This window comes from Parasteatoda tepidariorum, chromosome 11, assembly GCF_982258835.1.
Source record: "Parasteatoda tepidariorum strain Cologne lab strain chromosome 11, Ptep-v5.0, whole genome shotgun sequence".
In the NCBI taxonomy this organism is placed as follows: Eukaryota; Metazoa; Arthropoda; class Arachnida; order Araneae; family Theridiidae; genus Parasteatoda; species Parasteatoda tepidariorum.
Genome location: NC_141765.1, coordinates 49623241 through 49637169, shown reverse-complemented (window position 1 = coordinate 49637169; position 13929 = coordinate 49623241). Strand labels below are relative to the sequence as shown.

The window sequence follows — 13929 nt, the reverse complement described above, 5'->3', positions numbered from 1 at the left end:
CTTATTATATTTTACTAATTCTTTTTCATAATAAGTTCCTTTAATTTCTTCACCATTTAAGTCTTTCACTCTATAAGTTATAGGATCTGTTTTCAATATTTCAGATATTATAAAAATTTCTTCTGTAAATGTAGGATGATAACCTCTGGTAAATGTTTCTTTATATTTTGAAATTCTAACTTTATCACCTATTTTAAACTTTGGTTTCTTTATTTCTTTTTTAGAAAATAAATTATTGTATACGATACTTTCATTTTCTGTCCGACTGGCTTGTGAGGGTGTCATTTTAATAGATCGATGATAAGAATTATTATAATTATAAACTAATTTATCTAGTACTTCTAAGTATTTATTTGTATTATTTGCTGCCATATATTTTCTTATTTTTCCATTAATTGTTTGATTAAATCTTTCAACAATAGAACATTTTATTTCAACATTTTCAGTAGTAAACCAATGAATATTATTATCTTTGAATAATTTTTGAGTATCTTTATTTATAAATTCCGTACCTTTATCCGTTTGTAGTTTCTCTGGAATTCGTTCTTTAAATATTAACTTGAAAGCATTTGATACTTCTTCGCCTGTTTTTCTTTTTATTGGAATAACCCAAGCATATTTACTAAACATATCAATAACTGTTAAAATATAATTAACTCCACTATTATATTTACTAAATGGTTTTATAAATAATAAATCCGCTTGCCATTGATCATCAATATGTGAAACATAACATCTCCTTCTTCTAAATTTACGAATAATTGGTTTATATCTAGTATAAACATCTTGTTCATGTAAAAAATCTGTAATTTGTTTTTGAGATAAACCTGTTTTTCTTTTTAATTCATTGATACCACAATAACCTTTTTCGGGATCATAATAAACTGTTTTTATGATCCCGTTTTCTTTAAAAAAGTACTTTTTTTAGATCCACAAACTTCACATATACCTTTCCTCGTCAATCTTCCATTTTTAGAAGTTTCTTCATAAACATCTTTAGTATTAGTAAAATTTTTACATTTTAAACAATAAATCATACCCATACCGAATGTTCTTTTGGCTTTGATAATAGGTTTAACAACTGCTCTATCTAGCCTTTCCCTGATTGTAGGATTTGGAATTGTATTTAACTCTTCTATCATATTTTTATCACATACATCATTTCTAGTTTTAGTATCTTTATTTTTAAGGTAACAAACATCATGTTTATATGCAATTTCATCTACTCTGTTAATGGGCTTACTCCATTCTTTATATGTTAAATCATCGTTTAATCTTTTCTTTCCATGTAATAATTGTGTTCCAGGTCCTGTAAATTGATGTCCTGGTAAATGCATTTCAAAGGGTAAATTATTAATTGTTGAATTGATAAAGCCAGATCCTTTTTGACCACATTCTTTACAACAAAATTTGAACTTTCCGTCTTTACTTAATTTTCCAACTTTGAATATATTACTTTTACACGTCATTTATAGGCAATAAAAAATTATATGTATTTATAGCCATTCAATTGAGTTTTTTTAACGTATTTCTCTAAAGGAAAATATTTCAAACTTTGAATAAATTCAGCCTCTTTTTTATGAATTTCTTCTTCAGTTAATGTATTAGCTTTAAACAAATTCAGTAGTTGTTTATAAAATTTGTAAGTATATTTATATTCTTCTTTTCTTTCGGATATATTTAAAGATCTGTCAACCACTTCAATCACACCAGCTCCTAAACTCAAAGCTGATAAAGGGATTAAAATAAAACCAGATAAGCCAGACGCACTAAATAAAAACTTACTCATAGATAGTGCGATACTAATCTTTTGATAGTAATTATAACTTTTTCTGTGAATAAAAATTCTTTTCTCTAAATATTCTTCCATTTATATATACACAAATTCTTTATTTCGGTACCTCATATTAGGATTGACTAAGTCTAAAACTAAAAAATCATATGGTTTTTTGATACAGTTCTTATACATTTTATTAAATTCTTCTTTTGTTAATTGACCATCTATTTCTCGTATTATTTGTTTAATTTCTTTTTGTTTCATATCGAAAAATATAAAATAATTGCTGTTACTTCTGATGGTTATAGGTATTTTATAATAGTACTGACTTATATAGATAAGGGATGTATTTTTCTTTCTTCCTCGTATAAAAAATTCTTCTATAGATTGTTGATCTTTTTCACATATACAATCATCAAATACAACTAAATTCATATAGGAAGGATCCAAGTCATCTACGGTAATAAAATCATCTAGTTTGGAAGAAAACAAAACTTGATCTTTTTTAAATTTTTTATATTCTTTCAAAACTTCTTTCTTATTCTTTAAGCCTTTACATTTTTGAATATCTTCTAATTCTACATCTGTAAATTGAATGTATTTTTCTTGTAATTTTTCATACTTAGATTCAAATATGTCTTTTGTACACATGTAAAGTCTATCAAAGTGTAAATAGTCATAAATTAAATTGATTAATAAGTTCGATTTTCCACTGTTGGAAGAACCATTTATGATTAATCTAAAGGGATGTATAGGCAATAGAGGATGTTGATTTGGATCTTTAAATTCATCTGGTTCATTATAGTCTTTAATTACAATTTTAGAATACATTTATTAATTAAAAAATAATCTACTACGAGTAAAAAATAATCTACTGCGAGTAAAAAACTATTATTAAAATAAAAATATTTTTTTTTTAAATAATTTATTCTTTTAATGGTTCATATAGCGGTACTCGTGTATTATGACAAATTTCAGCAAGAAGTATACAAACTATCTTTTCTTTGTTTGAATTATAAAATTCTTCTGGTAATATATTACTTTTATTTTTTATTAAAAGACAGAAATCTATTTTAGAAACAAATTCTATTACAAAGTCTTTATCAATATCTTGATACTGTATAATATAATCCCAATTTACATAATCTTGAAATTTTCTTATAAGGTTCATTGATAATTTTTGATATCTAGATACAACATTCATATTTAAACGGTCAGAATAATTTTCTATAAATCTTAAAATCCAATTTTTGGAATCTTGATATTTCATACCAAGTCACTTTATCTAAATGTCTCTCAATAAAACGGATAGATAAGGTTTGGTATCTACATATTTTTTCCCAATCTACATCAGAGGCATGTTTTTCAATAAAAGGTTCATTGAGTTTTTGATATTGAGAAATAATATACCAATCATTTGGCATCGTTCGATTAAAACTTCAGATAATTCAGAAAATTGAAACACATATTCCCATTTTAAATAATCTGCTAAACTTATAATTACATCTTCTGAAAGTTTCTTTCTAGAAAAGTCGTTCCAATTAATTTCATTGGCCATTTATTAAGAAGAAAAATTTATCTTTTCAATATGTAAATAAGGCTTTAATTTACAGCCTCCTCCTGTTAGCACTGATAATGTTAAAACTTCATTTAACTTTCCATACGCAAACATAGTTATTGAATCTTCATTAACATTTATCTCTTTATCAAGAAGTACTTCTTTCACTTTTTCTAAACGTATTTTTGGCTTTTCATTCATTTTGTCACAGGCTAAAAAGATGGTAATTTTCATATACATGTTTTGTGATAATTTCAAGTTTGAATCTAAAAGTTTTGAAGTAGTTTCGTTGAATTCAAAAGTCTTGTAACCCACACCTGTAAACTGAACAAGTCTATCTGTGGTAGCGCAAAAAGTTTTATTATCAACGTAATATTTATTAGCAACGTCAGTATCATTTATGGGCCATTTTACACTCGATATTCTTTCGTTGTGAGCATAATAACTTCTATTAATTTTATCCCACAGTATACAATAATAATCAAGATGTTTTTTGGTAACCACATCGCCTTCTTTTTCAGGTTCTTTTACATTTGATATGATTTTATTTTTAGCATCAAAATTATTTTCATCATGTATTAAACTTTTGTCATCGACATATTTTTTAGTTGAAGCATCATTGTCCTCTAGAGGAGTAGCTATATTTCTAATACATTTATTTCTAGCATTAAAATAACCGTTATTACGAATCAAACACTTATTTTTTAAATCATCTACATATTTTTTAGTTGAAGAGTCATTATCTTCCTGAGGATGTAAAACATTTTTTAAAAGTTTACTTTCCATATCATAATTACCATCATTTGTTAATTTAAATCCTACACCTGGTGGTCCTAAAGGTCCTTCTTTTATTTCATCGTCGTAAAGTGGATAATAAGCAGCCATTTATTAAAATAGAAAAAATCCTTTATGTTTTCAGAGTTTTAATCATTTTTATATCCTGAGTTGACATATTCAAGGAGCATTTGTTTCTTTCTTTCAAAATAAAGTAAAAAACATAATTTTTAGTAGTATTATTTCTCAACCTCCAATTGAATTCAATCATTAAATTACTCAAGTTCGTATAATTTTCATGGTTTGCCAAGTTGAAACAAATTATAGGATACTTACTGAAATTTGAATAGTTTATCATACAACCTGTTTCAGAATTTATATTATTCATTCCTGATTCTAAAAGAGCATAATATAATCGATTATAATCATTTTTATTAAAGTCCATCATATAACTTACAGTGGGAACTTTAATGTTATTAATCATTAACCAACATTCTATCATATCCAAGTGATCAAACATCATATTATTTTGATTCATGTTTTCATTTCTATCTTCATATTGAGGAATGACATATAAACTCAAAACTTCATCAGATGTAGCAGGAATAGAATAAGACCCACTGGAATTTTTATAAAATACATTTGATTTGATAATGTTATAATGATCCCAATTTATTTCTATAGGAGTATTTGATAATTTTAATTCATTGAATTTTACAGATGCGGAATTTTTAAATCTAACATAAGGTAACCAAAGTGATAAATCTTCAACAAGAACCTTAAAATCTGGATTTTGAATATCTGTATACAACATATTTTTACTATCATTTCTTTGAATTTCTATTTTAACTTGGAAACCTGTCATTACTTTTTTATATTTGTTAAAGAAATCAAATATATACTTTAAAGGAATCCATATTTTTACTGTTTGACTATTTTTAGTAAATTTACATCTTTTTGAAAATCCTTCGTTAAAACTTTCATTTAGTTTAAGGTTTTTAAAAAAATCAGTTATTTTGGTAGTATCTATCAGATTTCCATTATATTTGAAATTGTTTCTATCTACCGAATCAGTTGTATCTACATAAAAGAACATGTTAGTAGCTTCCGATGTTGAATAATCAGGGGTGAAGTGTATCATCCCTAATACTTGATTCATAATGGCTTTATAATTTATAGTGGATTCAACTTCAGTATTTCCTATAATTAACCTGTTTGAATTTATGAGACCTCCTCCATTCACTAGAGTAACATTTTCATTACTTATTACACCTCCATCTCCTTTTACAATTTTTAATTCTTGTTGCAGATATCCCGCAGAATATAAAATATTAGCATTTGTATCATTGATAAAGAAATTATATGTAGCATTTTCATGAATATTATTTCTATTTTCACTTTTTAATTCTCTATATTCAAAACTTTCAATGTCGTTATTATAATAATAACTAGTGTCTTTCAAATCGTAAATTTTATCCATTTATTTAGGAATAAAAAATTTCAATCCAGTACCATGTTTTTTATTTTTAGAAAATATTTCATTCAATTTTTCTCTTACAAATTCCTTAGATTTATCTTCTACAATTGGACTTATAAAGTCTGAAAAGAAGCCTCTTCCTTGTATTTTTTTACTCTTTCTGTACAATCTTTGTTTATTCATTTATTTAGCAATAAATTTGTACTGTACTTCTTGTTTATTTAAATCAATTAGTTCACCTCTATGATTTGTAATTCTCATTCTAATTCGATTAATAGAATCAGATTTAACCGGAAAAAATATTAGTTTATCAAATTCTTTAGCATATAAACTTCCAGGAGGATTTGATGATGTAAAAGAATAAATAACTTGAGATTGAAACTGATTTATATAAGCTCCATCCACTATATCACAGTGAATATAAATATTATCATTACCATTAGCTATATCCGCAATAAATTTACCTTCTTGCTCTTCCTCTTCATATATTTTAGGTTCAAAGCCTAAAATTTTGTACAATTCACTTTTAGATAAATCAATTTTATAATTCTTCTCGAGTTTAATACTAAACCTTTGTCTTTCTTCTATTATTCCAAATAATATAGGTGAATCATTTCCAAAATATTTTACCATATAACGATTCAAACCTCTTATATTGTAATGACCATGAGGAATAATGAAATCTGTCCATTTGACTCCATCAAAATATGAAAATTTATTGTTTTTCTCCGTAATATTATTCCATGAAATATACATTGAAAAAGACTGAAGAGCTATCTCTGTAAAATGAAAAGGTCTCGAATACTCAATGGTGAAATCTTCAGATTTATCTACGTTTTTCGAATCTAATATAATATACTTCATTTATAAAGAACAATTTTTTCATTTAATTTACTAGGTTCTTGAGTAAATGAATATAAAACTTCAATAGGAGATTTATTTTTATTTCTTTCAGTTATATATTTCATACAATAGAAACCACATCTTACAGAACTCGGACTTTGTAAAAAACTATCGTTATATCTAATTTCTTTTCCAGAAGTATTTAAATAACTTAGTATGTTTTGAGGAAGAAAATCATTTTTTATTATTCTATTGTTATATTTATATTCTCCAAAAGGATCAAAATATTCAACAAAATTATATTTTGGATCATTATAATAACAAACCCAATGAGTTCCAGGACCTGTAGATACATCTAAATTTATAATTCCGTTTTCAAATTTTCTTATCTTTTTAGGTAACATATCTATAGTAAATATACCTCTAAATCCTTTTTCATTTTTCATATTGTTTTCAATCATTTTGTTGGATATTCCCATGGCTGATAGACTCCCTTTCCACAAGTTTTTTTTTTTTTACCTGATCCAGAAATTTTGTCCAATACTTTTTTAGTACCCCAACCAGCTGCTCCGCTAGCAGCTCCTAATGCTAAAGTAGAAAGTAAAGGTACTAAAAATGGTAAAAACCCTCCATTCTTTTTCAGTTGAGTCTTTGATATTTTAATTCTTTTACCTTTATCAATTTGGTTAATTTGTGTAGCTGTTAAATGTAAATCAAAATTGGGTGTTTTACTTTTATCTATTTGTAAACTAAGTTCTTCACCATTTTTATAAGCTGATTTCAATTTAGAAATCTGACTGTCGCTCAAGTATACTTTTTTTACAATATAATTACTCATTTATATACTAAGAAATTTTCCATAGTATTCCTTTACCTGATCGTTTGTCATAGTTCCCTCTCTTAAAAGTAAATCCAACAAATCTACAGTTTTATTATACAATTTTTTACTTTTAGAACCTTTACAAATTTTATCTGTCAGATCAACTAAGATATTCAGTTTATCTTCTAAACCTTTTCCTGTGTAATGTCTACCTTGTTTAATAGCTGATAAAGCTTCTAAATATCTTTTCATCATATTCATTTTATAATCAGCATTATCAATCCTTTCCTGATACTCATCTTTGTTGTTTGTTAAATTTCTATTTTTGGTTTCATTTCCTTTTTCTCTTTTAAATTGATCTCTTTTTGCATTTGCCCTTTTAATAACTTCTTCAATATCTTCATCAGTTTTATTCCACATTATTGAAGGTAATTCAAATTCTAATTCTTCTAGTAATTCTTTATCTAAATTTTTGTCTATATCTATTTTTAAAAACATACTTCCTACATCTTCAGTATAATCTTCCTCTGACTGATTCTCTATCTGAGGTAAAGATCTATAGGTCTCATTCATAGTGAAAGATAAATTATCAACAGCATCTTTTATACCTAGCAAGTTTTGTTGTCTAGAAGTTTCTAGTTTTTCCATTTGATGAAGTACAGGTTCGTGGAAATCGGCCAATGATTTTTGTATTCCTATATCTTCTTCTAATTTTATTTCATTATTTTTCCTAATTTCTGATTGTAGTTTAACTAATCTTAGATCATTTTTTAATTGCTCTAACAACTTTTTATTTCTCTCTTTTTCAATACTTTCCATTTATAGGTAGTAAAATGTTCGTTATACAAGTGTATGTATTACAGAAATTATATTACAAAAAATGTTCTTAAATAAATGGAAGAATTTAATGACCTCAAACGATTTCCTGAAACATACAAATTAAATGAACTCGAGATAGGTAAATATAATTTAATATCATTGAGAAAAATAAATACAAAATACGGTGACTCTATTATAGCTAGATTAGAAGTAGACAATGATGAGAAAGATTTTTATCTCTCGAAATGTCATGGTGAATTATCTGATAAAGCTATAAGAAAAATTAATAGTGGAAAATATATTTTTGATTTTAAAGGTAAAAATAAATATTACGATTATGAATTACATGTAAAATAAAAAAACGATATTTTCAATAAGGTTTTAATAAAATAAAAATTATTAATATAAAAATAAGAATTTTTAAATATGCTGATTTTGTTAAATATTTCATAAAAAATGTAAAATATAGGCCTATTTTAATTTTTTTTAATATAAAAATAGGAAATCAATAGTAGTATATGGAAAGGGCAAAAGTGTCCTCTAGCCCCCCCCATATACTACTCATGTTATTAGCAGGGCGGTCATTGTAATGACTCTTCGGTGTATATATATATATATATATATATATATATATATATATATATATATATATATATATATATATATATATATATATATATATATATATACCTTAATTTTGTTCTGAAAATAATGTAACCATTTTTTTTCTTTCTAATTTTGCTCTGGTTACTGACCTCAGTTTTGAGAATTAGATTGGTACCACAATCACAGATTCATTAAATATAACAAATGATCTTAAATACCTGAAAACGTTAAGTAGTTTGGGTTCTAAAAGTACAGTTTTGATAACGAATGTTATTTTTAAACTTTCCACTTTCAAGTCTTAGTCAACGACGAAATTAATTGGTCTTTTTATTACTCCTTTAAAAATAAATTCTAAAAGGCATTAGTTAAATGCCCACTAAAAAAGAGCAACTTATTTCAGAAAACATTGAGTTAGGTCAGAAAATTTTCATTACTTTCCGTCTTTAAGGTAATCTTTAGTTTCAAATCTCTGCAGTCAACTTAAATTAAAACAACAAAACCCTTTATTTTTTTTTTAAACACATCTGGAGAAAGAGGCAGTAGTGTTTTCTCTGGTTATATTGGCATCATTGTAAAGCTTAACTCTTGAATGTTTCGTTGGGAAATACTAATAATGGGAAATCAATAGAGGAAACGATCTTTCTATTTTCTTCTTAAACGATCTATGTTAAGCAAACAATGTGCTTTAGCTCTACCCTTTCATTGGCAATAGCTTTGACGCGGATAAACGATTAAGAATTCTCTTTTAAAGGGAACAGTTGGCTTATTGTTTCCACAGAGAATATTATGGTTGCTCGTTGTATTTAAATTTTTAAGCACGGCAAACTTTTACTAGCTTTTATTATTTTTCGCATAATTGAGTTGAATAAGAACTCATGTTTCTTTAATTTGACCGCATTTAGTAGAAAAAGTTCGAGTGTAATTGTCTTTTCAAAATAAATTTTATGCGTAGCTGCTACTTTTGCTACTTTAACTTTAAGAAGAATAGTTAAAGTATATTCCGAACAGAAATTTCAGGCTTTATAGTATTTGCCATTTGTAATAATACTATATTTCTAAGTTTATGTTATATTAAATTATACGTGAAGTGGGAATTCTTTACAGCTGCTCAGACGTAAAAGAGAAAAAAAACTGTTGTTTTAGTTTACTTTTGTTTCACTTCAGATAAAACAAAAATATAACTAGAAATAGTTTACTTTGCTCTTAGTTGATTTATTTTCTACGTAAAGTTCAAAAAGTTTTTACAAAAGAATAACGATACATATTTTTGCAATAATCTAAACCGTTGACTAAATTCACTTCGAATTTTAATATAAGAAATCTTTTCCACAATAAAACATATTAAACAAGCATAAATTTTTACGATATATTACAAATATATTATAGAAATCTTGACAAATTAAGATGATGTAGTTATTAATTTTGGTTTTAAATATCTTAAGCAGTAGCAAGGAAAAGGTAATTCTTTCTTTCTTTTTTTTCTCTTTTTTCTCAAGATTCTACTTTGCAAATTTCATAACACGAATATTTTTTAATGATAGTCAGATCATAATATCCCTTTCAATCAATTATTTTTGGCATATTGTTGCCAATAATCATGATTGGCTTTTGATTATAAATTTTTCGTTTTAATAACTTTTATTCAACTTTTATGAAGTACACTGTAAAAAATTCCGGATCATATTACGGTATAAAGTTCTGGCACTTTGGGAGCATCATCCGTAAAATCCATTTTAAAATAAAATTCTATTTTTACCAGAATTTTTATTGCAATTTAATTAGAATGATCCAGTAATTTTGCTGTAATTTTTACTGCAAAAATTACTGTGTGTCAGATTTTTTTGTTCTGTATTATGTTCCGGTAAAAATGGACTTTACGATAAAATATACCGGCACTCTGGGTGCCGGAACTTTTTACTGCAATTTAATCCAGATATTTTTTCTCAGTGTATCTGACTGCCGTGATTTAAACCGATGCTGCTTATTTGTTATCGCAACAAATATTTATTTAAATTTTAAAAAAATTAAGTGGACCTAAACCATCAAAAAATATTATAAATGCAAGTTTCATTTACCTACATTGGAAAAATATCATGTTTAAAAATAAACTATTTTTTTCCAAACATTTATGAAAACAGACTATTTTTGCTTAGTAATGACCTGAATAATTTAAATAATTTAAAATTTCTATATCCATCAGATGCTCATATTTTACATTGTTTTAAAGATAATAATGCCTGAATTGCTTTTATTTTTAATGCTCTCTTATAAAATTTTGAATAACACATCTTATTTACATATTGTGACTTTATACAAATAAATGCTTCAAGAAGACTGAAATACATTTTTATTTGGGATTTTATATGATACTATGTTTATTTAAATTATTAAACCGGTATTTACAAAGTTTGATTTTACACATTATAATGCTGAAGAACTGTGATGTGATAATAAGAAAATAAAAATGGAACATTTTTTTTTTAATTCACGTCAGTTTAGCGTTTATCTCAATCGTTAAACCTATAACAGAGTTGATTCCTCAAAAAAAATATATGATGAATTAAAAAAATTTTTTTTTCTCTTTGGTCATGGAAGTTAAATAATAAATATGGAATATGAGGAAGCTACCGCTATACATAAATTTATCTATTCCATTTTATAAATATTTAAAGACAAATATTTCTATATATTTATATATAACTCTCTCTATATAAATAAAAACAAACATTAAAACTAAAATTTGGAAATACTGAGGTCTTACCAAATTATTGACAAAAAATAATTTCAATGATATTCAAAATCAAAAACGCTGAGCTGATTTTTTTCTCCATCTAAGCAATCAACGTTCTTAATTTGAAATCAAATTTCAATAGGTATTTTATTTAAAAAAACAATACCATGAATGATATTTCAAACATTTCCTTCGAACTTTTTTCTAAATTTGCATCAGCAAATCATCGAATTTCATGAACTGGTGAACCGAGAAGTGAATGGAAATACTACTATCGTTACTAACAATATATTCAAATATCTAAGTCGAATCTCCTAAATAAAGCAGTTCATTTACTTTAATTTAAATACACAGTTCAGTCAGATTAATGTGACCACCACCTACTTTCGACGACAAAATGAAATAACCAATCACAGAAGGCAGGTGGCAGCACATTACAGTGGAGTGTAAATAAAAGATGTCCCAGGGCATTGAATCAAATCATACTGATTTCGTCAACGCACCGTAACTTGTAATTGTTACGATGCGTTGAAAAAATCAATATGATTTGATGATTCAAAGGGGCAGTAAGATACAGAATGAATGAAAATTGTGATTTTGGTGAGAAAGATAAGGATGAGAAGCGAAAGATAAGGATGAGTGGTAGATAATTCGTTCCAGGGACGAACAATTTTTGACAAACTTCTCACTAGAAGTTTAATTTTTATAACTTATTCATCTTATTTTTATTTTTATGTACTTTTCATTGTATTTTATGTACTTGTATTTTATGTATGTAATACAACATGTATCATTTTCTATGATTATACTTGAGCAAGTTGCTCATTACTAATTATTTACTTTCAATTTTAGATATCAAGGACCTCAAGGAAGCACCACAAGGATCCGCATCTCATGATAAAGGGGTAAGGGGCCGTTCCGGCCTCAGGCACCCCGACCAATCTACAGGACTAGGACTAGGACTTGAACAAGTTCAGCATCCGAAAGCATTTTAATCGTTGACGTAATGCAGAAACGTAGCGATTTATTCGACGTCCAAAAAGGCATGATTTTTGGCTTTCGAGCGAAGAGTGAAAGCATTTCGGAAACGGCTAATTTTGTGAGCTGTTCGCGTGCCACCATGATAAAAGTATACCGTGCATGGCAAAATGGCACTATCCAAAATCAGTGGCTTGGCACATGTGGTACTACGATACGGGCTATAGATGACAGAGGCGAACGAAGGCTACGGAGATGCGTTCGGGCGAATAGACGTACAACTTGCAGCTCAGATAAACCAAGGGGCTACCAAGAGTAAACCTAATTGGCTCTCTTCCTGCACGTCTCGCAGCGGTCCGCTCTGCCAAAGTTGTTGGCTTTTGACAGGTGGTCACAATAATGTGACTGTACTGTGTATTTCAAAATACTTATCTTTAATGTTGAAAGAATAGTAGTATGAGTAGTAGTAGTAGGTCGCCCTACAGAGTCACAAAGGGATAGGTGACGGTCGGGAAAACCTGAGGATGATCCGAGACATGCAATCGCAATTTAGATCCACTGAGGAGCGGATGACTTCCCCGTTTTGGTAGCCCGATAAACTATGCGCAAAGTTGAGCACTTATCGGTAGAACAGTTTCACGAGTACCGATGCAAAGTATTCTCGGTTTCTTCGCAATCTAGTTTTAACCCACTCGCTTACTGACACCTGCCAGTCATGCTTGACTTGGGTGATCTACTGAAAACCGTGTCTTACGATCCACTGCGCAAAGTTTAAAAAAAAAACACTTACAAAATATTAAAACAGCTCCAACTAAACAGGATACTCTAGATCACATTTCTAAATTGTAGCACTGGTTTTGCATGCAACTGAAAATGTAAGCATTAAAAAATAAATCCTACTACTATTAAATAGGACAACACAAATCAATAAAAGTTAGTAATTTTGCTAATTAATTTTAATAGATAGAGCTAAGTCATGTGGATTTTATATAGCATGTAGTTAGAATGTATGGTCAATATATTTACTGTGCAATTAGTCGATTCCGAAAATGTCCCTAATTTTCGCGTTCTGAATTAAATGAGTTGACCTCATTCATGCTAATTCATGAAAATGAAAAGCATATTTAAATCATTATCGGAATATTTAAAATTTTCTACGGGATTTCTTTACATGTGTAAATTCAAAATTGTTATCTAAGCCGTAAATTATAATAATTCTTTGAATATTTTAAAAAACATTGCCCTGCTGTCTAAAATTAAAAAAAAAATCAAAATTTTAATTATTATCGACCTTCAAGTTTCAAAATCAAGCTCTGTATTTGTAATTTTAAATTGCTGTATTGTGGGAAATAACCTATATAATAATTTTTATTGCATACAAATGCTCTCTTTTAAATCTATTGCTTAAAAATATTACTCAAAATGTTACTCTTAAATTAAAAATACAATGTGAGATAATTAATGAGAAATTTGTCATTTAATATAAACTTGTAATTCACTATAAACTTTTTTTTCTTTTATCAAATGTAGTAAAAATGTGGAAAAA

At 27.1% G+C, this 13929-nt stretch overlaps 1 long non-coding RNA gene across 1 annotated transcript in view; it reads left to right on the top strand.

The window, feature by feature from the left end:
• LOC122270245 (uncharacterized) overlaps window positions 1-12832 on the top strand; it is a 68210-nt gene extending 55378 nt beyond the window's left edge. Inside the window, exon 2 of the long non-coding RNA XR_006225693.3 lies at window positions 12258-12832. This is a non-coding gene — a long non-coding RNA (uncharacterized LOC122270245). The remainder of the gene's footprint in view (window positions 1-12257) is intronic.
• The last annotated feature ends 1097 nt before the right edge of the window (window positions 12833-13929 follow it).